Below are 22,102 nucleotides of genomic sequence, written 5' to 3'. Positions count from 1 at the left end.
AAGAACAGAGCGCTCAGAAATTCCTGTAGGTTTCAGGAGGAGAGGAGAGAGGTCCCACTGGCGTCCCTACCAAGAGAAAGGCTGCAGCATGACATCTGCCCAAATTGGACACCACCTGGGAGGGAGAAATTATAAATGCCTCTCTCCCCAGGAAAAGCTCACATCCCATTTAGATACCAGAGAATCCAACCCTGAGGAAACAAGGCCTCATTAGTGTCATTGCCCGAGGAACTACTTAATTAAAGGACAACAGAGTTGAGAGCATTGTTATGTAGGCCTTTGTTCCTTACACCTGGTCATTTCCATTGATGTAAAATGTCATCTTTCTGATCTGGTAGCACTTTGCACCCACTTTAGACAAGTATTCCTGACCAGCCGAGGAGGTGCAGAGCCGGGAAGAATCAGACCTTTATTACTGAGGTAATTATAGCCTCACCTAACCATCAGGCGGAGGGTGTACACCTCTATTAGCCAGTGCTCCCACAAAGAGAACAAAGGCTGGCTGGAAAGTGGGAGCCACCCAGGGAGCATCCCTGTGTCCAGCTACACCACTCTCGGGCGGCAGACATGCTGGGGAGGTCATGACCACAAGCTCCCGCATCGCCCGTCTCCTGCTTGTTTTCCTGGTTTTTAATCCAACTTGACTTAGCGATGCTAGTGAAGGCCATGAGATGGGGAGACTAAAACGAGGAACGGTACCATAACCGAGGAAATCAGCTCTCAGTTAAAATGCTAAAGGAGGTAGGGGGTAGCTTTCAAAGCTTGTCTCAGGAACTAGCCTAATTCTGTTTTCAAAAGCCACTGTTGAGTGCTTTTGAAAATTTTATCCTAGATGCTTGGCTCAAAGACCTTAACCAAAGATATTTTTTTTTCTCTATCCGCTATACGAAAGCTAAATATAAACCGACGTTATTGAACAAAACCCTAACAAAACCCCTGTTGCAGGTCTAGAAAAATCTTTACTCAGGAAATCGAGTTATTGGAGACCAGCATCTAAAGTGTCCTTCAGTTTTGGATGCCTCTTGTTTTGCGTACACGATGTGGCGTAGAAAAAAAACGTTATTTCTGACAGCAAATATTCGCTTGCCGTTCTTTTTATCTCCTCCTATTTGCCTTTTGTTCTCCTGCCCTCAGAAAATCAGGACCTGAGTGTCTCCGAATGGGTAGCTAAAGTTGCTTTTGAAAACGTGGATTAGTCTATTTTCTCCATACAAGTATGTGCGTATGTGTGTCTGCTGTTTGTCAGAAGAGCGCCTTAATGACTTTTCCGCTGATTGACTGTGGGACCACAGGCAGGTCATAAAGCTAGCCTGTGCCTCAGTTTACCCACTGCGACTTCATTAATGCTAACCTACCTCACGAGGTGTTGTAATGTTTAATATATTATGTGCTCTGTAATCCTTGGATTAAATGTATTATGTAAGTGAAAAGCACCCATTTGATGTGTATGTAAATGCTGCAGTATAATAGGTAGGAGGGTCATTTGGGTGTAAGTGTAATACAAGCGCTGGCAAAAGGCAAAAGGGATTCCATTGTATTGACTTATTTTTAAAGAGCTTTTTATTTACTGAAATGCTCTGGACACCCAGAAGGAGAGACATTCCTCACTAAGCATCTCTGCTGTTTCATCTGTCTTGAAGTGCTTTGATAAATGGATTGAAACTTGTCAGCTTTTCCTGTAGTTTCTGAGGCTCCCTCTGGAAACTCTGTTGAAATGTTATTATTGCAACTTCTTAGAGCGCTACTTAATGAATCGTAACAGATATCCCTGCGAGTCCCGCAGACGCTGTGAGGACCGTGCTTCCTCTCCTTCCCGCTGCAGAAGCAAACACACGGCAGCAGAGCTCATGTCCTCCTCCACCATGAGCAGCCGGTCTCTTGCCAGGGAAACACTTCTCACCTTCATGGGCTTCAACCCTAGCCTTGTGTCCTGGCTGTGTGAGGCTTCAGGGACGATGAACATAGCCAGATGTCCCTTGGGTTAGAGATTAATTTTATCTTTTAAGAAGAGACCTTAAGAAGGACAATAAATTAGGTTTAAGTCTGTGATAGTTGATGTCCTCTGTCTCTAGGATGAGATATTTTGGCTTGCTTGCAGTGCCTGAGCTATCCTGAAGCTCAGACTGCTGACTTGGGTGCCCACGGACAGTCTGAACTCACACTGCACACAGGTCCCACCTCCCCTCGGAACAGCCTTTTCTCAGGCAACAGGTACGTGATGTTACCACATGGGCAGTTGAGACGGATGGAGGGGTAAGAGTAGCACCTCTCCTGAAGCACAGGAATGACCCAGCAGGGCCATTACATCTGCCTGAGGAAATCTGCTGAGAGGGTGGTCAGAGGTGCCTGACAGGAACACGTTAGTGTGGAGCTGCAGTGGAGGGGGAGGGTGGAAAGAAGTCAACCATCTTGGACTCCGGCAATGTCCTACCCTGTTGCATCCCAGAGTGGAGCAGTGGGATGCCCTGGTGACTTATTTCCTGCCTCCAGCTATTCAAAGGACTCTGGCTCCTCTGCTCTCTCTGAAGCAGGGCGTTTGCGACCAGTGAGGTGCTTGGTTCGGTTGCTTGGTTGTGCTGGGTAGGCTCAAAGATCCTTGTCCTGATGCAACGGTCACTTGAGAGTTTAAAAGTTTTTTGGTGGGTTGTTTGGTGTGTGTTGTTTTTTTAATCTTCTCACTGGGTTTCAGTCGTCCTTGTTTTTGTAAGGATATGAAACTGGGCTGTTGCTGCTCGGGTTGGCATGAAGTGTGAAATGGCTCGACGCACATTGCCGGCAGCATTAATAGCTGTGCCCCTCGCCCTGCCTGGGACGGCTGACGGCTGGCCATCTCCAGCTTGAAGAGTAAGAGCGTGCCTTCCACTTGCCTCCAAATATGAACTTGGCCATCCTGAGTGAGGTAGGCAGGAGGATGGCGGGGGGGGGGGGGGGGCGGATTTTGGAGGAGCTCCTGGTCAGTGTGGTGTTGGAGCAGAACTACGCAGTGGCTGGGTATGGGTCACCTCGGGGGTGGCTCCGTTACCCTCAGCACGCTGAGGCCATGTTTGATATCCGCAGCCTTTTATTTCACTTTTTTATTAACATTTTGCATATTAAAATTTGTGTAGGCAGCCAGAAGAGAGCAGCATCTACACAATACTCAGCACAATGGAGAGGATTAGGAATCAGTGGCTCGGTTCTTTGGGACCTGGACTCGGGGGGTGGGGGTGGCAAAGTGTCCTTTCTTTACACTTTGTTTTAAAAGTACTTCTAATTTCTTTCTGTGTATCCTCACTGCAACACCATCTATGCCCAGTACTGGTTTGTGGTCTCAGCTGCTAGTTTCAAAAAATCAAATCAAACCAGGGTTACCTTGGTCTTTTTGCTGAGCTGTTCACATTTGCTTTTAAAGTTTCTTCTCTCTTCTCAACCAGCCCAAACGTATTAGTGTGCATACCTAGGTACAGGGATGCCAACATAGGAAATTATTTTCAAAATAACGACTAGTGGTTTGGGATTTTTCTGGCATTTCAGCTGCCCTCGCATGAAATTCCTCCAATATTTTCATTCACAGTAGGAACGCTCTGGAAATCAAACCCCCTAAAAGTTGCCTCTGTTTTATTCCTCCCAAAGTGAAATTGTCCACTTGTCCCTCGTGAGATCCTGGAGGAAACTGTCTGCGCACACACTTTGACACATCTTTGGTGCATTCCACACGAGCCGGTGAAATTACACCAGAAATATGAATTTAGCCCACACAGGGTGTGCGCGCTGCGCTGTCTGCACAGGGCACGCACACACACACGCACACACACACACGTGCCCCAGCGAACGCTCCCATTTCAATTTCAGAATAAGCCATTCAGGACATTGCTGTGTGATTCACTTCATGACTGTGCGCTGTATGCATTCCTCGAAAACGAATGGCTATTCTGTGAATGTTGCCGCTTTGCAAAAATATTTGACGTGGGTTCAGTTGGTTTTAATATTGGGGTTTTTGAAATCTCCGTAATTGTCATGATTACCGTGTGTAATAGAAATTAGAAAGAAGCCTGGGTTTTGGCTTTGAAGCTACCTACTTCTAAGAGTCCATTTTTTTTAAGTTTTCTTTTTAAGGTGCTTCTTCGTGCCCCGGCTAAACTTTCCCCAGATTACGTGTTAGCTATGATAGCTGTTCTATAGTTAGATTTTAATCAGCCTCAGTACACAGTAATGTTAAACACTGAAAGAGCTACTAATTAATCGCCTTTCTGTATGTAACAGAGAGATAAATATCCATCCCGGAGGAATTGTAATTTCATGGTTTCTAATGATGGTTAGATTACATTATCTGGATCACTTAGGCTGTGGGTGTCATAAAAAATGCTCAAAGTCATTTATATTCAGTTTAATTTTTTTTTTTAACTTTGTAAGCCTGAGAAAATAATGCGGTGTTAGCAAGTCTGTTTCATATTTTAGTTAAATATACCTTTGTTGCACTGACTGAATGGATTGAGATGACAGTGACAAACTCAGTTCTTTTCTATTTAACGTGCACCCTCTGCAATCAAATTAACAATGTACAAATCTTCCTCGGGCTTCTGCAGAAGAGTCTGTTGAGTTCCTCGCTGTGGTTGTGCTTTGGGGAAAGGTTTCCTTTTTGGATGTCCTTTTGCACTGGGTGTTTTCTGCTGATTCTTGTATGTTCTGTGAAGTCTCAGTCGCCTGTCTTGAACCAAGAATTAACTGGACTTTTGGGTTGCATCAGGCTGTGGCTCAAATAAAATAATACAACCCGGCAGCGGTGTGAACCTCTCATTTTCCCCTCCCCACTTCTAACTGATTGGAGTCCACGCGTGACTTGTGCGCCTGCACGTCCCCGTCCACAACACACTTAAATTTGGTAGCTGCAAGAATACCAAAAAGGAAAAAAAAAAAAAACAAAAAAACACTACTCTATGTATATATTGTAATAGCTAATAGTTGCATATTTTGAAGTTATACTCATTCATATTTAAAAGGCTGAGGCTTCTTTGAACTGCTGTGTTGGAGGGGGAAGTTAATTGTTTCTGAATGAGGATGATACTCCCTTTCCATATCAATTATGTGTGCTGCTCCGAATTATCAATAACGCTCATTTCCAATCTCCGTCGTTCGCAGTTCCGCAGCAGGTGAATGCGCTTCCAGAAAGTTGCCGGGGCTCCGGGGCTGCAGCCCCTTTCTGCATCCGCCGGGAGCCAGAGGTGGGAGGGAACCCCGCAGGAGCAAGGTGAGATAAAGAAATGCGATATATTTCCAAGAGAGAGTTTGTCATCAGTTAGCTAAAATTGCTTCTGAAGTTTCGCTGGCAACTGTTCTACATGTCTGACTTAGTGACGAAGGAACTATACTATCTTAATAGAGAACTCCAGAACTTCAGAAGGGTTTCTCCTTGTTTGAATGCACAGCACAATGAATTTGTACCCACAGAGCATTCACCACTTACATTTCAAAACCTACAGCACACTAAACGTGAAACTTTTGTTCAAATTTCAAGGATTTTGATAGCCCAAGTGAATAGACACTGCCTATTGATTTTTCCCTTACAATGACTCTTGGATAACCTATTTTCTCATTTATTTTTAACGACAGCTCATGAGATTTTACAGCAATTCTGCCCAACCTCCTAATATCAAAATCCCTCCTTGACCCTGAAAATTGTAATTCTGCTATAGATCACAGCTGCTGAATATTACCTTTTACTAAGCTGGTTAAATAAAATATGTCCAAATCACTAGATCCCACAGGCCATGACTGCAATTCTAATTACACAGGGTCTGTATTTCTGCTCTACTGTACAGAAAAGCACAGCTCTCTCAGAGTCCACACCAAAGTGTGGGAATCCAGAATATTGGTTCTAGTTTTGAATTTAAAAAAAAAAAAAAAAAGTTACACTGCTCTTCAATGATTTTCCTGTAAAACTTTTACAAGGGAACCAAGCCCTTTTGATGTGTTCCGTACAATAAAATGCTGTGTAAGTCTGGAGGACAGAAGCATGTGGCGAGAATTTTCTTATGATTGGGGGATGGGTGTATTTGATGTGTACCCATTTCAAAATCAAAAAAAAAAAAAAAAAAAGAAAAAAAAGTCTCACACTACTCTTAGGCTGCATATTCTGCACAATGGCTTGGGAAACCAATGTAAGGAAACTAATTCTGGCCATTAAACATATCCTTTCCCCTCCCACTGCTTATTCAAAGAGTGATCACATGCTCCCTGCTGCAAGTTACACCATTATAGAATTTAGATATGGAAGAAACCTATTAGATTAGCCGTTCCACCTACTGATGTGGGATTGTTCCCTGGAGAACCTTATTCATTAGTGGATCACAGCCTAACCTCGTGGGCACACTGTGCCAAGACCATCTTGGGTTTGTTCTGCTTTTTCCCCCCATCCTTTCCCTCCGGTGCTCGGAGAGCGGCTGAGGGGGTGGTTAGGTGAGGAGCACGGTGGAGGAGATGGTCGGGGTGGCGGTTTGGATGCTTGTGCGGGTGATTAGTTTGTGTACTTTTTTAATTAGTATCCAAGTACGGAGGACTAGATGGGGATGGGGGGTGGTCTTATTCAACGTAATTCACTGTAAGATCTTCTGGAGCCCAGTGGTCTTCTGCAGCAAATCACCTTCATAGCTTGCCCCGATTCTGCAGTGTCCTCAGATCTTGTCTCCATTTTGCTTTCTGCTTTCAGTCTTTTGTGAGCAGATGGAGTCAAACTTTTAATTGCTTGCCTGCCAGGGAAGGCAGCTTGGCATTTTGCCGCTTTTCCAGGACAGAAAGTTTTTATTTCAATTATTCTATGGTCCAATCCTATAAAACTCTGAGCTTTGCAGGGCAGCTGTGGGTGCTTGGCATGCCTCATGGTTGTGCCTGGTACTGGGGCACTTTGGGCTGGGTTTCCTACTCCAGACTTTTCCTCTCAGAGCTTCACTTGCACCTTCTGTCCTGGTAACTTCTCTTGGCGATTCCCCTTATGGAGAATCCCTGGGAGGGCTCAGCGCCAGCCCGTTCTCTGGGGTCAGCCACTCATGGTGCAATAGTCTGAGTCAAACCCGCTATTGAAGCACTTTAAGTCTGTCACTTTAGGCAAGATTATTTGTTTCTACCATGTGGGAGCTGCCAGTTGTCCCCTGTTCTGGCCCCTGTGTGTATGAGCCCTGCACCACGCTGCGTCTGCGCCTTTCCTCCACGGGCCACCCACGCATGGACTACCCCCTCCAGGCCTTTGCAAGGTCCCCAGAGGTGAAACCAAGGTCCAGAGAGGTCTGTCTGCAAGCAGACATCTGCTGACCCCAACAGGGACCACCATGAGTCCTGCTGAGCCCAGACCAGGTACGGGGAGCCATCACCACACGGGAGAGCCTGCATCCTTTGGAGATGCGCTCCCCCTTCCTCTGAGGACCGGGTCCTCAGAGCTTCCCTTCGGTTGGTAGAGACTGGGAAAAGTGTGAGAAAGGGAGGGGAGCCGCAGCCTACAGTTTCAAAGTTCTGGTTTCCGCCCTCAGAATATAATAAATGGCTGCTGAGGTACTTGACATGGAGCTAAAGTCTGTAGGGTGAATTTTCAGCGCAACGCACAGGAAATTATATGCACAATTACTGTTGTTAACAGAGCCTGGGCATGTAACTCCCTGCACAGCAGGCTGGAAATCTTCCCCATGCATGTTTAATGGGGTTTGGGTTGCTACATTCCTAGGGCTGTGTCCCTTTTCTAATGCCTAGTGTCCTGGATGAAACAAAGGAAGTACTGAATGTAAAAGAGATTTTATTTTGCTATTAAAATAATATTCTCTTGATCTGCACTCTCCCTCTAATGCCAAAGAACTTCTTGCCTCACTCAGTGATCCCTTAACCTTTCTGTTCTGTGAGAAAAAAAAAAAATAGAGAGAAGAAAATCACAGCTTTATTTATTTATTTTTTCTTCTTCTAAATGTGTTCCACATAACCTGCTCATCGATGTTCATACAAATGAGTATATACGTGTTCGTACAGGCAGCACAGTTATTCTAGTGATGGATGTTGTTGAAATAAGTGTAGGTCGTAACACAGAAAATACTCATCTAAATCATAATGCAAAAATGCTTCTGAGTAAATAATATATTTGCACATCTTCATAGGAAAATGCATTGTATGTGCCATTTCACTAATCAGGCTTGTATTTAAAATGTCTCCCTGCTCAGGAGGTTATTAATGTGGTATTTAAACTTCAGTACATTGTACACTGGGAAGGGTCTGTAAATTTGGGATTGTCTTTTGCTTCCATGCTGTTTATTTAGTTTTATGTACCATAATTGTTTTCCTTTCCCCCAAAGAAGGTTATCATCTCCTGCACCTAGATCAATTCAAATGGACTTTAATTACTGTCAATAAAAATTAAATTACTCCCCTAAACTAACAGTTTTGCAGCTAAAAGAAGCTTATGTTTACAGCCGTGCTGTCTTATTGGTAGAAATTTTCTTCGACCCACATTATGCTCGACTTTCTGCAAGGCAGAAAGCAAGGTGCTGTAAACTGAGACTAGAAACACCAAAGTGAAAACACACACACATCAAATATATATATATATATATATAAAAAAAATACATCAAATACATATACAAGTTTCTAAAAGGTTTCAATCATTCTAAAATTGCACATGATTGCTCTTCGGCTCCCTAAAACGCTTTCATCTAAGAGCAGAAAAAAGTGTAGCTTTCTCAAGTTTTAAAAGCATTGTTGGGGCATGCCTAATAGATTTGTCTAACTCGGTGTGCCTTGATATATGCAGCAGGGTTGATTGTGTTCTCCTCAGCATAGATCTTGAAACTGTAAATAATTTTTTGAAGTAAATAGTCACTTGATAATTGCTTAATGAAGTATCACACACCAGCAGTTTTGAATACAAAAAAAAAAAAAAAAAAAACCAAGTTCAAACCTACCGTGTGGTGTCTCCTTTTACTGGAAATGGGCTTTTACTTTTAAACTTCTGTTATATTTGGAGAGAAGTAATCCCACGGAAAATGATACCAGTACTAATAGGGAACATACTATCTTTCATGTGGGTATTTTTTTCATGTTTAAGGTTTCTTTGTTATTATCTCAGTAGCAAGACTCTCCACACAGTCTTAGGCAGAAAATCAAAATATGCCTTAAAGCAATAATCTTTTAATAAGTATCAAATGTCTTTCAATGAGATAAAAGAATTCTGTAGCATGCTTATACACACACACACACACACGCACTTACTTCACCATTAATCTTATTTTAAACCTTTTCAATACTATTTTAGGGAGTCTTTTTTTTCTTAACCAAGACTAAACCCCCCTCACAAATTTTAGATAGTTGAATTTCTAAATGCTACTAAAAATTTTGGTAAAATTGGTCTCTCCACTTGTTGTCACTCCTTGTTCAGAGGACTTTGGGAGATGGGAGCATCTCCTGTGGCCTCAGACATTTCCATCAGCCAAAACAGGGGTGTTGCTCAAAACTTCTTTAAGACACCAACCTTCTTTAGGACACCAGCTTGGAGAATTAAGTCTTTTTGCATTGATTTTTTCAGGAGTGGAGGATGGAGTGTATTCACACAGCCAGATTTTGGGTGGGTAAAGCTGGGATCCTTCAGAGGAGGTGCAAGGAGCCTGTATAACTCTGCTAATGGACACAAAGGGACACTGGGCTTCACCATCCAGGCCCAGACTTGTCCCACCCAACTTTAGGTTCTTACCCAGGGAGACTAAGTTAGTGGGTTAGTGATCTGAGGTGCCTTCTGTAGGCAGCAAAGATACACAGGGATGATCCCTAAGGTTAGACTGGGGAAGTGTGCTGCCAGTCTCTTGCTAAGGAGGAAGGAATGAACGCAGCGGGCATGGTTACTCTGCAGGTGAAAGCGGGGGAAGTCTGGACTGCCACTGATGAGGGGAACAGGTTCAGCCTTCTCCTTCGTGAATCATAGAATGGTTTAGGTTGGAAGGGACCTTAAATATCATCTAGTTCCAAACCCCCTGCCATGGGCAGGGACACCTCCCACTTGACCAAGTTGCTCAGAGCCCCATCCAACCTGACCTTGAGCACTTCCAGGGATGGGGCATCCACAGCTTCTCTGGGCAACCCGTGCCAGTGTCTCACCACCCTCAGAGTGAAAAATTTCTTCCTAGTATCTAATCTAAATCTACCCTCTTCCAGTTTGAAGCCATTACCCCTCATCCTATCACCACATGCCCTTGTGAAAAGTCCCTCCCCAGCTTTCTTGTAGGCCCCCTTCAGATACTGGAAGGCTGCTATAAGGTCTCGCTGGAGCCTTCGCTTCTCCAGACTGAACAACCCCAACTCTCTCAGCCTGTCCTCATAGGAGAGGTGCTCCAGCCCTCTGATCATCTTTGTGGCCTCCTCTGGACCCGCTCCAACAGGTCCATGTCCTTCTTGTGCTGAGGACTCCAAAGCTGAAGTCAGGGGAAAGAATACTGCATGCTCTTAACTCTCATCCGGCCTTAGACTCCAACCTGTTTGTTGAGACGAGAACAATATCTGTGTCCGACATCAAAATGTGAGGCATACTTCCCAGCCCTGCTGCTTACCTGTGACTGTGACATGCAAGGTGCAGTGCTCACTTGGTGCTGTTGGAGTGGACGTGCTTTGTGCTCAGAGTCTCTCCTCGTGGTGAGAAGCTGGAGCATTTCCACCCCACAGAAAATAAGCACGAAGGGGAGGAGGTGCTGCACTGCAGAGCGCAGAGCTGCTCCATTCTCCAGTGACTTAAATGGGGCCTTGAGGGCGTGAAGTGGGAAGAGGTTGGGTTTTTTGGAAAATGATGCCTCTTGCAACTTGGCTTCGGTGACAACAAGCTGCAAGTTGCCTACATGCCACAGGTTAGGTTGTCAAAATTGTTGTCTTTCCTAATGCTCTTTGTGACAAATACTCCTAATTGCTTCTCACTTTCATAGTTTTCCGTGCCTCCTGGCTAAGACATCCGTCTGTAGCCTTTACGGTTTGTCCTTTCAAAGCTCGGCCTCAGTTGTGTCTATCTGTGTTTTCTGTTTCTTACCAGCTCGAGCATCCCCTCCCCGTCTCGCCATCCCTCCGAGCCTGCGGAGCGACGCGCGGGTGCCTGCCAGCTGCTTCGGAGACCGAGCTCTCCGTGCCTTTCCCGGCAGCTGAGCGGCACGTTGCCCCGTGTTTGCTACACCTGGTGCATAAAGATGCACGACTTTCCTCTCTTGGAACAACCCAAAGCATGCGTGGCACACTGAATCCAAAAATAGGAATGCCATCACCGGCTACTTAGAGGAAAACGCAGTGAAAGGAAAAAGAAAACAAAACGAAATGTGGTTTGTCTCTTTTATGGAGATGGGTCCAAATTCCTTACCTACTGAGCCAGACCTCCCTTAGCATCTATGGTGGTGCTAATTTGAGTTGCGAACTCATGATTACTTTTTTAAGAAATCTACATATTAGTGTTGCAAGAAGGAGACTTTGAAAGCCTTTTAAGTATCTTTCTCATTAATTTACTTAATCCTCTGATCTTGCCTTCTTTTAAGTTGTTTATTTTTAAAAGAAAGACAAAAGGGAGCTGGAAAGCTTTGTTACTAAAAGAAAGGTTTTTAAAACTGTATGTGATACAAAGTAATTAAGAGAATATAAATATAGGTGTAAGTAGTACACAAACACACGGAGTCTGTGTGCTGGGAGAGCTTCCTCCCCTGGCTTTAAAGGGAAGCAGCCGACGGGGTGGCAGAGCGCAGGCAGCAGACCTGCACCTCAGGCACTGGCCATAGTAACCCTCTCCTTTCTACACATTCATTGTCTTTCTTCAAGGTTTTTAAATGCTAAAAGGCACAAAAAAAAAAAAAAAAAAAAGGTTTTTGTAGTGGAGAAGGTGGAACCAATTTCTGTAGCTGATGAAAGCTTCAAAATTTTCACATCATTTTTTGTTCTGAAGTGTTTCATGAAAATTTTCAAAAGTGACCTGAGATTTCAGTCTTCTCCGCTTGAGAGTGCTCAGTTGTTTGGGATGTGTAAACTTTCTTTTTCAGAAAGTAAGTTGCTTGTCCATCTCTGGAAATCAGGTTCCCTCCAAGGTGCTCAGCACCCAAAAGAAAACCCCACCAGAGGCATCCAAAACCATTCTTTACTTTTAAAGGTTTTTACTCAGATAACCGGGACAGGGCAGGCCTGAATTTGGGATGAAAGAAAACTTAGATGAGCAGGGAAGTTATTCCCCAAGGACTATATCCTCAGTGATACTGTGAGCCAGCAACCCCCGTAGCTTTCAGCATCTCTCATGATCAGACTGGATGTCTTTTGCCCGAGGCTGAAAAATCTCATCCTCTCTAAAACCAAAGAGATGTTGGCTGTGAGTTATGATTAGTAATAGAGTCCATTTGTGGGGAGGTGGGGGGAAGGGGAGAAGATGGACCCAGAATCATAAGATTTTATGTGCTCGGCTGATTTCCAGACAGCCACGGAGGACTGCCCCGGTCTGGGTAGTTCACCGCTTAAGCATAGAAACTAAGAGAGAGCACAGGGAACAGCAAAGGGAGAGCAGACAAGCAAATCATAGGTAAGTAGTCTGCATTCTTTATAAGTGGCATAACCGAAATGTACCTGGTTGAAGGATAAACCCAGGGAGTTACACCATCTAAAAGGCCACCTGGAAGAAAGATCAACATCGCCGGGGTGAAGTGCTGTCAGGAAGACAAACCCCAACGAGCGTATTGGCAAAACAGAGTGGGAGGACGTCCAAGTGCCTGCTCGGAGCATCAGCACCCAACTCCTCTCACCGGCGGAGTAGGAGGACGGCAGCACGGCGCTGCTGACAAGGGTGTCAGATGCTCATCCACAGTCAGCTCTCACCGGCCTGTCTGGATGAACTGCTGAGCGAAAACATTCCAAATTTGGAGGCCCACAAAAGGGGGTAAGTTGTGTTTGGCCGGGCTCTAATTGCATCCTTGCATTACTCTGCAATTAACTGCTGCCACGGTCTGCTCCAGAGGAGGGAGCGTGCCAGCTCCGTTCCTGGGCAGCCCCGGAGGCTGGCGGAGCTCATGGCTCTCGCTCCGGGGGGTGACCTGCTCGGATGGCTCCGCGGCTCTGCTGCCAGCCCTGCTGGCAGTGCCGGTCTTCCCAGGGTGATGTGCGTTCCTCCTGTGGCATGGTTCTCTTTGCAGGCATTAAAAGTTTGAGAAATCACATAGAAAATGTAGGGCAAGGAGAACACATCGATTTTCACTGATTTCATGTATCTTAGGAGAGACATGACTAGAGAAAAATGCGAGCGCAGTTTTCCATAGCATTTACTGTGGCTGCTTTCAATGCATGCCTCAAAAGGAGGCAGTGTCTCGCAGAAAATACGTAATTCTGTCAAGGTACAGAGGGGAAAAGAAGAATAATTTTGCTCTTGCTTTACAGATCACTATAGTTCTGATGTCAAGAATAGCATGGTAAAGTAGCACAAGTTCCGGAATGAAAGGAAAAGCAGTGTTTAACCCCCCGATTGGGATGTGCTCCTCATTTCTAAAGTGTGTCTCACTAAATCCTTGCCTGTAGGGGAGAGACGGGAAGGGAGAGAACAGATTTATAACTCCCAGTGTCCGGGATTGCCGGTGTTGGCCTCAGCTTCATCAGCTGGAATCATGGGGGCCTGGGGTACGAAGAATGGGTGCAGAAGAAGGAGGCAGAAGGGAGGTTCTCCGTAGGCCCCAGCGTTGAGTAACAAGTCAATCCTTTGCAAACTTGCCTTGTTTAACCCTAAAAGGGGCATAGCCCAGAGCAGCACAGGGTGCCGGTGCAGCCAGGGCAGCAAAGGGTGCTGCTGGCCAAGCTTTCCTGGGGTCCCAGGTGTGGGCTGGCTCCTGGATTCCTGCAGGAGATTCCTTTTATTTCTGGCCATCCTCCCAGTCTCCCGGGGAGCAGCTGCAGCACGCGACAGTTTTTCCAAAGCATGTGAGTGGCAGACAGCCCTTGGCCAGCCCGGAGGAGCAGGCAGCCTCCGCCGGAGCACATCTGGGTAAAAACTAAGAGAGTAAGCCTGGTTTGGATGTCTGCATTTCATCTGGAAACGCCAACAAGGGCAAGAGGAGCTCAAGGTCCCTGCACCTTGGAGCTCCTCCATCTTGGGCACCTGGCAGCTGGTGGCAGTTTGTGCTGCAGGCGAGTGCGCATAGAATCATAGAACCATTTAGGTTGGAAAAGACCTTTAAGATCATCGAGTCCAACCACGAAGAATGTGTGTGGCTTGACTCCAGTTGTTCATTGCCTTCTCTGCCTAGCAGAGCCCACTTTGGGTTTATGGGCAATGAGGAGGTAACAGGGGGAGGAGAAGCAGATGGGTGAGGGGCATGTCTGGTTCCAGGAGGTGTTTTGCATCTTAGTGTTTTTTTAATTATTTTTTTTTTTTACAAATATAGGCACTTGCATAAACATAATGCCATGCTGAAAAGAACAACTGTGTATATGTCATCTTGGTGTATGTGACTGGACACACAAAAAACCAAGGTTCCCTGGCTGCATCGGGTGGTAACAGCTGGCATGCAATCTCCTCATGTGAACCTAAAAATGCTCATAGGTCAGGGCTCTGAAAGAAAAGAACTTTTTTCCCAGTCTGGCCTTTTTGTCAAGAAGTAGAAGAAAACATTTTCTTTATTCTGGTGGTTAAATTACTGCACATAAAAAGTTACCACAGTGAAGCATCTTCCTCATTGTTACAGCCCAAGGCACCGAGAAGAACCAGTTCAGCCCTTTGGGAAGATGCTGGTGGCAGCGGGTTTTTAGCAGGAATTTCTGTTGCCTGGAATGAGTAAACTGAGTCCTGCTGGTTGAGCAGCTCAACAAGTCTTCACCCACAACCTGCCTGAGAACTGAGGCGTCTTGGTACAGCTTGGCGAAGTTAACACAGGTTCAAAATGACGAGGAAAAGTGTGTCTGACCTATTTTAACTTTTTTCTGTTATTTTTCCTGCTGCGTTTTCTCCCAGTCCCATAAACAAGCCAGGCACAAGTTTAGATGTGATCCATTCATACATCCATCTTATAATATCCAAGTTCCTTCCACATATGATGAATAGCCAGGGCTGGCCTGCTGTTCTGCCTCATCGCTCCTTTTGGAGCACAACCTTTGCAAGGGATTTGAGGTGGGGTGGAATCTGGTTTGTCAGGGAAGTGATTATCTTAGGTTTTGCTTTATGGAAAAGAAAGGAGAATGAGATGGGACTGGATGTTATGACCCTCCTCCCCACCCCACCCGCTGCTGGTGGGCTTTGCGCCTCCTTACAAACTGCCTGTGACTCAGCCCCAGCAAACTCCAGAAGCTGGAGTCCTTCGATGGATGCGATCCTTCTCCTTTTGTACCTTCTCCAGAAGACACACACACATCCCAGCCGGTGATTGTGCGTCCAGAAGAGCTGAGCTGGGCATCCCTCCAGAGGCAAGGCCAAGTTACGCTTTAGGGACGGACGGCAATAAAGACTAAATAGTGTTTACCTTATGTTTCTCATTCGCAGCCTGCCTTAAATCATTTGTAACAGGGGCGGGGAGGAGGGGGAAGGGGGACGATATTGGGATTGTGTGCAGCCCGAATGCCAAGAAGTGCTTTTGCCTTCCCAGGAGATGAGCTCTGTGGAGCCCTGCAGGGTGGGATCGCTTATTTGGTAATGTGAACGCAAGGAGCAGAAGCACAAGCAACCAGCACAGCAATAGCATTAGATCAGAGGATTTGGACTTCGCTGTGGTCCCACACCCAAGTCAGGCACAAAAATACGCGAGCGTACATTCGCAGATGTGCACATGCATGTGCTCATGGAGGCTATTTTGATTGAAAAAAAGGAGAGGATTCATTGTTTCTATCAAATGATCCACTTTTCTGGAAAGCAGCAGTGTGCTGCGGGCGCCAGGACCACAGAACCAGACTTTCTGTGGGATCCTGCGTGAGGTCCCTCATTTGGACTCTCTTCTACTGAGGCGGTGAAATTAAAGTAGGTGCCCCCACTCCCGAGCAGGGCATCGTCGGACTCCTCTTGTGTAAGGAATTGTTCAAAAATAAGCCACAGACTAAGATCCAGACTATGTTACTTTGCCGAGCTAGATTTGCCAGCGTTGCCTTGACTCTGGTTCCAGCTTTTGCGTGGGGGTGCACGCGTGCTCACGCGAGTGCTGTGCAGAATAAACAGGTACCGCCTTCTCGACCGCATTTGAACCGATTTATTTAAAGGCTAATGCATAAACCCCAGCAACAGATAACAAATTTAGCATGAAAGCAAAGTGTAATCACTTTCAGGAACTTGCCAGTTTGACCATTTAGGAGTCTGAACGGGTATTGATTTGAGGCGAATATTCTAAAGTTTGCATTACCCTTTGAAAAGTGCTAATGTAGTTCTTGTCACTTTAAATTAACTTTAGATAAGAGGGACTGACAGAAACATGAAGACGTGTGAACTATATTTGACTGATATTCTGTCAAATATTGCATGGGGTTATGATCCACAACTTTTCCCATCTGCTGCTCAAACCTGAATCCTTGAATGCACAATGGATTAATTACCATATTTTGTTCTGATTTCGCTTAGTAGTATAAAAGACTGTGAATGTCAAATGTAGCCTTACCTGCCTTCTTTTTCTAAGGGTAAGGTATATGAGGAGGGGAGGATTCTGTAGCAATTTTTCACACCCGCATATAATGATTCGCTAAGTGCACCTCTTCTCAAATAATTAGATTCCCAGAAGTTAACCAGAGTAACACAGCACTCAGAATTTCATTCACTCCTTTCCTTGGAGACTTTTTTCCCCCCTCAGTAATAAAAGGAATGAGCGCTGATGTAGCATGTTCCATCCGCTGCACTTTACAAGCGGCAGTATAAATACATGAAGGTTTGCCGTTCGGTGTCGTTGCAGAAGGGTACGGCACGGAGCAGAGGAGGTCAACACTTTCTACTGATGTTATGTTTCCTAGAAGGCCTGACATTGATTCCCCGGCACCACCTGCCTGTCCCAACAACTCAGACCGACACTGGGTAAACTAGCCTGCCCCTTTCTGCAGCTGGACAGCCAGAGAGGTGGATGTCTTAAATTAAAGGCTCCTTTGAAAATAGAGGCAGTATTAACGTGCCAGAAATCCCCTGGTGTTTCAGTGACAAAACTCAAAAGCCTTTAGTAAAAACTTTTTTCTTCTCACCTCCTTTTCCCCCTGTACCATTTGGATGAGCTGAGTTATCTTGACTTCCAGCTGAAGGGAATAATGTCCACTTTAGTTTATATACTGGGAAGTAAACCCTGCTAATAGCCAGTTCCTTCACTTTGCAGAGCCTTTAGCCCACGTATCTCTTGAGGGTTTTTTCTTTAAGGGGACACTGCACATTGCAGTGATGTCCTGGGTTACATTCTGGCACCACACCATGTAACGGATAGAAAACGTTTCTATGTGTGTCTTGTTGACTCTCGTATTCCTGTGGCAGTGAGGGAGTGCGGTTATCCAGAAATAAGCAAGCTCAACGATGGTGTGAAAGGAAGATTGAACGTATGAGGTTAGACAGAGTTGTAAGATGGAATTACAAACCCATCTCTTATTACAGTGAAGTCCCTTCTGGAAGAGCTTCATAATAATACACTTGGGAGTTACCGTGCACCCAGTCCTGTCTTTTATATGTTTTGTCACTTTTTGGAGATTTAAGAATAACATTGCCTTTCTCCAGTACTAGACTACTACATAGATTCCTTCAGACATACCCGTAGCCATTCCTCTGGACAATTTCTTTTTTTCTTCAGTAAACTCATGTTTTCACTTCATTCTTCTTTCTTCAGTCCTTTTCTTATGAAATCTCCAAGACTTGATTTGGGGATTATTTGCTCTTAGTTTCGTTTTGTGATTACCAAATGTAGGGGAAAGTCCTACACAGAAAATGCCTCTGTTTTGTTTGGGAGAATATCCTGGTTTGAGGTAAAACAGAACCAATTTTCTGTTCAGTAATTTTACTTCTTAGCTAGGCCTCTTCTAACTCTCTGAAATTAACAGCGCGTTGTGTCTAAAACGGTTCGTTCAGCGTGATAAGACAGTTTGTGCCGAGGAATGGTACGCACAGAGGCTCTTGCTTATACTTATTTCTATAACAACCAAGGTCAGCTAATATCGTTATTTGCCCCGTTGGAGGGTTGGAATCGGAAAAGCGTAGAGGGGTCCCACCTGCAGGGAGGCACGGACAGGACAGGTGATGCAAAATTGACCAACAGGGGTATTCCATCTGCTACAAAGGTGCAGGCTTGTCCTTCGTATCTGGTTGTCTTTGATTCTGGGGGGCGAAGAGGATGAAGAAGGCGTTAAGTGAGCCCAAGGAGGAGAAAAAATGGGAGTTTAGGTATGGCATATATTACCAAGTTCTCACTCTTTGGCTGGAAGGTAGTCCTCAGGCCGAATGCGTTCCTGTCCTCCTGCAGTGGCAAGTATGTAAAAGGATACCAATAATAGCAGGCACATAGCTGGTAGCTACTGGACAACTAAAGCGATCAATAACCTTTCAAACTCAGCTGATGGTGCCATCCAACACCAGCGAATGTTCAGGTGGGATTTTGGAAAACACTCATCATTAAACTCACTCAGCTTCTGTGAAGTCAATCCCACTGAAAGCCGATGCCTTAAACACTCTACTGGGGGGTCAAAGGAGAAGCCTTCTGTTTTAGTGACGCTTTTCGTCTTCTCTTCATCTAGCTGGCATCTGGGCCAGTTTAATAATCTTTGTTCTGAGTGGTGTAAGGTCATTAGCAAAACCTTAATGGGGACAAAGGTTGCAGCACTGGACCTCTGTTTAGGGTATCTGTTCCAAAAGGAAAAGGTATGATGTTTCTTTAGACCATCTTGCAAGTGACATAAAGATTAATGAGGGATAGACAAATGCCCTTGCTCCAAAGTCAGCAAAAAATAGAAGGTTCTGTTTAAACTTTTCAAAATGAATTACAGTCAGGTGCTGACTATCAAGAAAAGAAATGAAATCTGAGTTGAAGAGTCTGGAATAATTCTCTGGGTCTTTCCCCAAACCTGTCACTCTTTTCTACGGATATGAATATTAAGGGATAACAGAATCTGCAAATCTACACATCCTGAGTTTGTGAGGCAAGTTGGGGACTCAAAAAAGATCACTTAGGCGCTGCAAAGGTCGGATATTTAGAAAACTCCAGTATTTCAAGCTGATTAATGGATGTAGAAGGGAAAAAATATTTGAATTTTTATACCTTTTTTAGAGAGTCCAGATTTACTTCTTGGGGCTGGTAGAAGAAAGGGTAGGAAAAAAATCTCCTCTGCTGCAAACATCTTTATGCATACGATGAAGACTAATTACAGTTAGTTACACAGGAAGTTACACACACAGATTTTTGTTTTAGCAAGGCAATTCAGCTCCATTTGAATTGTTTAGGCAAGATAATTTTATATTATAATCACATGTTGTCTTTCAAAACTACATGTATGTGTGGATGCTACAAATATGTTTTACCACGTGGAAAGAGGTCATAACAGCTTCAGAAATGTTTAGTGGGGCAAACCAGAGGCAGGTAAGAATGAGAACCAAGTAATGATCCGTTGTTGCTGCTTGTTTTCGAAGGAAACCATTGGAACACTGTAGACCAGCTCCCTGCTACGTTCCAGAATACATTCTACAGTTTTGGTGGCTTTTTTAACCTCAGTTTTACTAACTTTATAGTGATTGTAAATGTACAAAGCCCTGGTGTGACTCAGGATGTACACGCCGTCAAGTTTCAAGTGATTAGGTCTCTTCTTTAAGGTGGAGTTAACGTGTATTCTTCTATCTGCCAAGAGATATGGTCAAGTGCCGTACTATTTGGAAAATGCATTTTTAGCTGTCCTTATGTTTTAAAACATTTTGTTAGTGTCATGTTTCCAAATGAACAATTGTTTTCCTTAAAAAAAAAAAAGAATCAGCATTGTTGAATTCCATTTTCAAAGTACAAGTTATCACAGGAAACAAAAGATTATTCTCAGTTTAGTAAACTCTTAGGCAGTAACCAATGACCCAGTCTGCCCAAGACCATGCATGCAAGTTCATACACAGAGAGAGAAACCAATAAATGACTTTGGAGAGAATTCTGAATATTTCTTTCCTTCCCCTCTTGCCTCACAAAAGCAGTGTGCATCCTGACAAAAGAGAAACCACAGAATGCGCAGAATGTCAACAAGATCCCAGGGTCTGATTCCCACTAGTTTTTCTGGGCTCAGAGTCGGGTACTTACTGCCCAGAGGACTAGACAATAGGTTCATTCCTTCTCCTGAAGCAGCACAAAATGAGGCATTTCCTCTGCATGTTCCCCTGGCCCATGGCAGGGCGCACAAAGCGTTTACAGCGCAATACTCGCTGCTCACAGTGCAATACTCGCCGCTCACCTGCAGCGATACTCACATCGGATCACTGTGCGCTGGCTACTCGCGCTGCGTGCTCATTTAAACTTCACAGTCACGTGAACATTCATGAAACCAATTGAGTACAGGTGGGTTTTGCATCGGAAACATGTGAAAACATATGTTTTCTATGTTGTTTTTTTATATGAAGGCTCGTGTCCAACAACCTAATTATTTTTATTTAAGTATTACATCACTTCTGCTAGCACAAGCGAAGTGCCAGCACCTGCTCTTTACTGGCCTCTGTAATGTTTTTTCTGTCCTCACCTATCTTCCAAAGCGAAGGGGGAACCATTTTCACCCTGAAGGAATTTACCGCGTGGTCTCCATCTGTGCCACAACAGAGGAGACACGAGCCAGTATAATCCTCAGTTCTTTGGCTATTGAGGTTGACTGAACTAACTCACACCGCTGTGCTTGGAGCATCCATCTTAAGTCCCCTAAAGACATCCAAGAAGGAGTTCACAGAATCAAAGAATACCAGGTTGGAAGAGACCTCAAGGATCAAAGTTGCCCTTGTTGTTGTTGCCCTTGTGCAACTACAAACCTTTTTATAACTTTCCATAGGGCTTTCTCCAGATGACCTAACAGTCCCTCCTCTTTTAAAAAATCTGTGAAGGTAGGAATGATGATTTTTGTCAACATCTGGTAGAGAAAGAAATCTTAGAGGTAAAACAAACTGCTTTCCATTAGATGTTCTCCTGGTTTTCTGCAGTCACGTTACTATTTGGAAGATCTCTCATATAAGGTCAGAAGATGAGGAAGAGTTTGTGAACTTATTCCTTCAACACCTACCAGAGAACCCCAGACCTGACTCACAAGGTAGGGCAGAACTCTTGAGTAACAAGCAACTTTCATGAAGGACTACAGAGGGAAACTGAACTGTAACTTGTAGAAAGACTCACCCAGCCTCTCAGTTTCCATTCTTCCTTTTCTGAATAGCACCGTGTCTGCCATCACTCTGCAGCGTGCACCAGGCTCCCTCCTGTACCGACCTTCATTGCCTTGTCCCATGCCCTGCCCCTGTTCCCAGCGACTCTTGGATTCTTGCTAGTAAACTGCCCTCCCCTGAGCTTCCTTGCACTCGTGTCTGCCTTCAGTTTTTCAGTCACGTTCCAGATCACCAAAAACTGAGCTGGCCATCGACCAAGAGGATGATTTCTCATCAGCTGTCAGACCTCTCTCTTTGTTGGGTCTCTTCAGTCTCTTCTAGTTAATTGTTGGTTCTTTTGATACACTGCCCTCTTTCAACGCGACCATTAGCTCTTCTCTCCTGCTATAAGGCTGTTGCCAGTCTCCTGCTCTGAATCGCCCCAAGATCCTCTGCCCTGATCTCATGCTTCAGACTTTCTCTGGTGGAAATCCTGTGACCAGCCTGACTTCCTCCATAACAAATCCATTCAGTCCTTGCTCAGCTCTGATTGTCACAAACTGAACAACTATATTGCTCCTACATTAGGACGCTACATTAGACACACTGTCATCTAACTCCCTCTGAAAACTGGTTTAATTTATATCAATTTTTTCTCATATAGGAGTTCACCTTTTCTGGTTTGCCTTCCATCTGTAACATCTCCTGTCATTGCCCCTACTGACATCATCTCTTATTCCACCTTCAACCTCTTTGATCTGTCAGGTGCCTCCAGTGCAGATAACCAGATCCCTCAGCTTCATGTAAGTCTACGCTTGTTTTCTCTCTCTCTTCCTTCTGTGTCTTGTTCTTGAACAATTTAATCTGTGT

At 44.7% G+C, this 22,102-nt stretch overlaps 1 protein-coding gene across 4 annotated transcripts in view; it reads left to right on the top strand.

Moving 5' to 3' along the window:
- The window catches only part of VTI1A (vesicle transport through interaction with t-SNAREs 1A), a 284,284-nt gene extending 279,557 nt beyond the window's left edge, over nucleotides 1-4,727 (top strand). For all 4 annotated transcript variants that reach the window (XM_063337611.1, XM_063337613.1, XM_063337609.1 and 1 more), the window contains one exon: nucleotides 1-4,727. This exon is cut by the window's left edge and continues 6,685 nt beyond it. The gene's annotated coding sequence lies outside the window, so the exon portion shown is untranslated.
- Nucleotides 4,728-22,102: the final 17,375 nt, after the last annotated feature.

This window comes from Chroicocephalus ridibundus, chromosome 6 (assembly GCF_963924245.1).
Source record: "Chroicocephalus ridibundus chromosome 6, bChrRid1.1, whole genome shotgun sequence".
NCBI lineage: Eukaryota > Metazoa > Chordata > Aves > Charadriiformes > Laridae > Chroicocephalus > Chroicocephalus ridibundus.
This window is presented reverse-complemented; position numbering and strand designations above follow the sequence as displayed.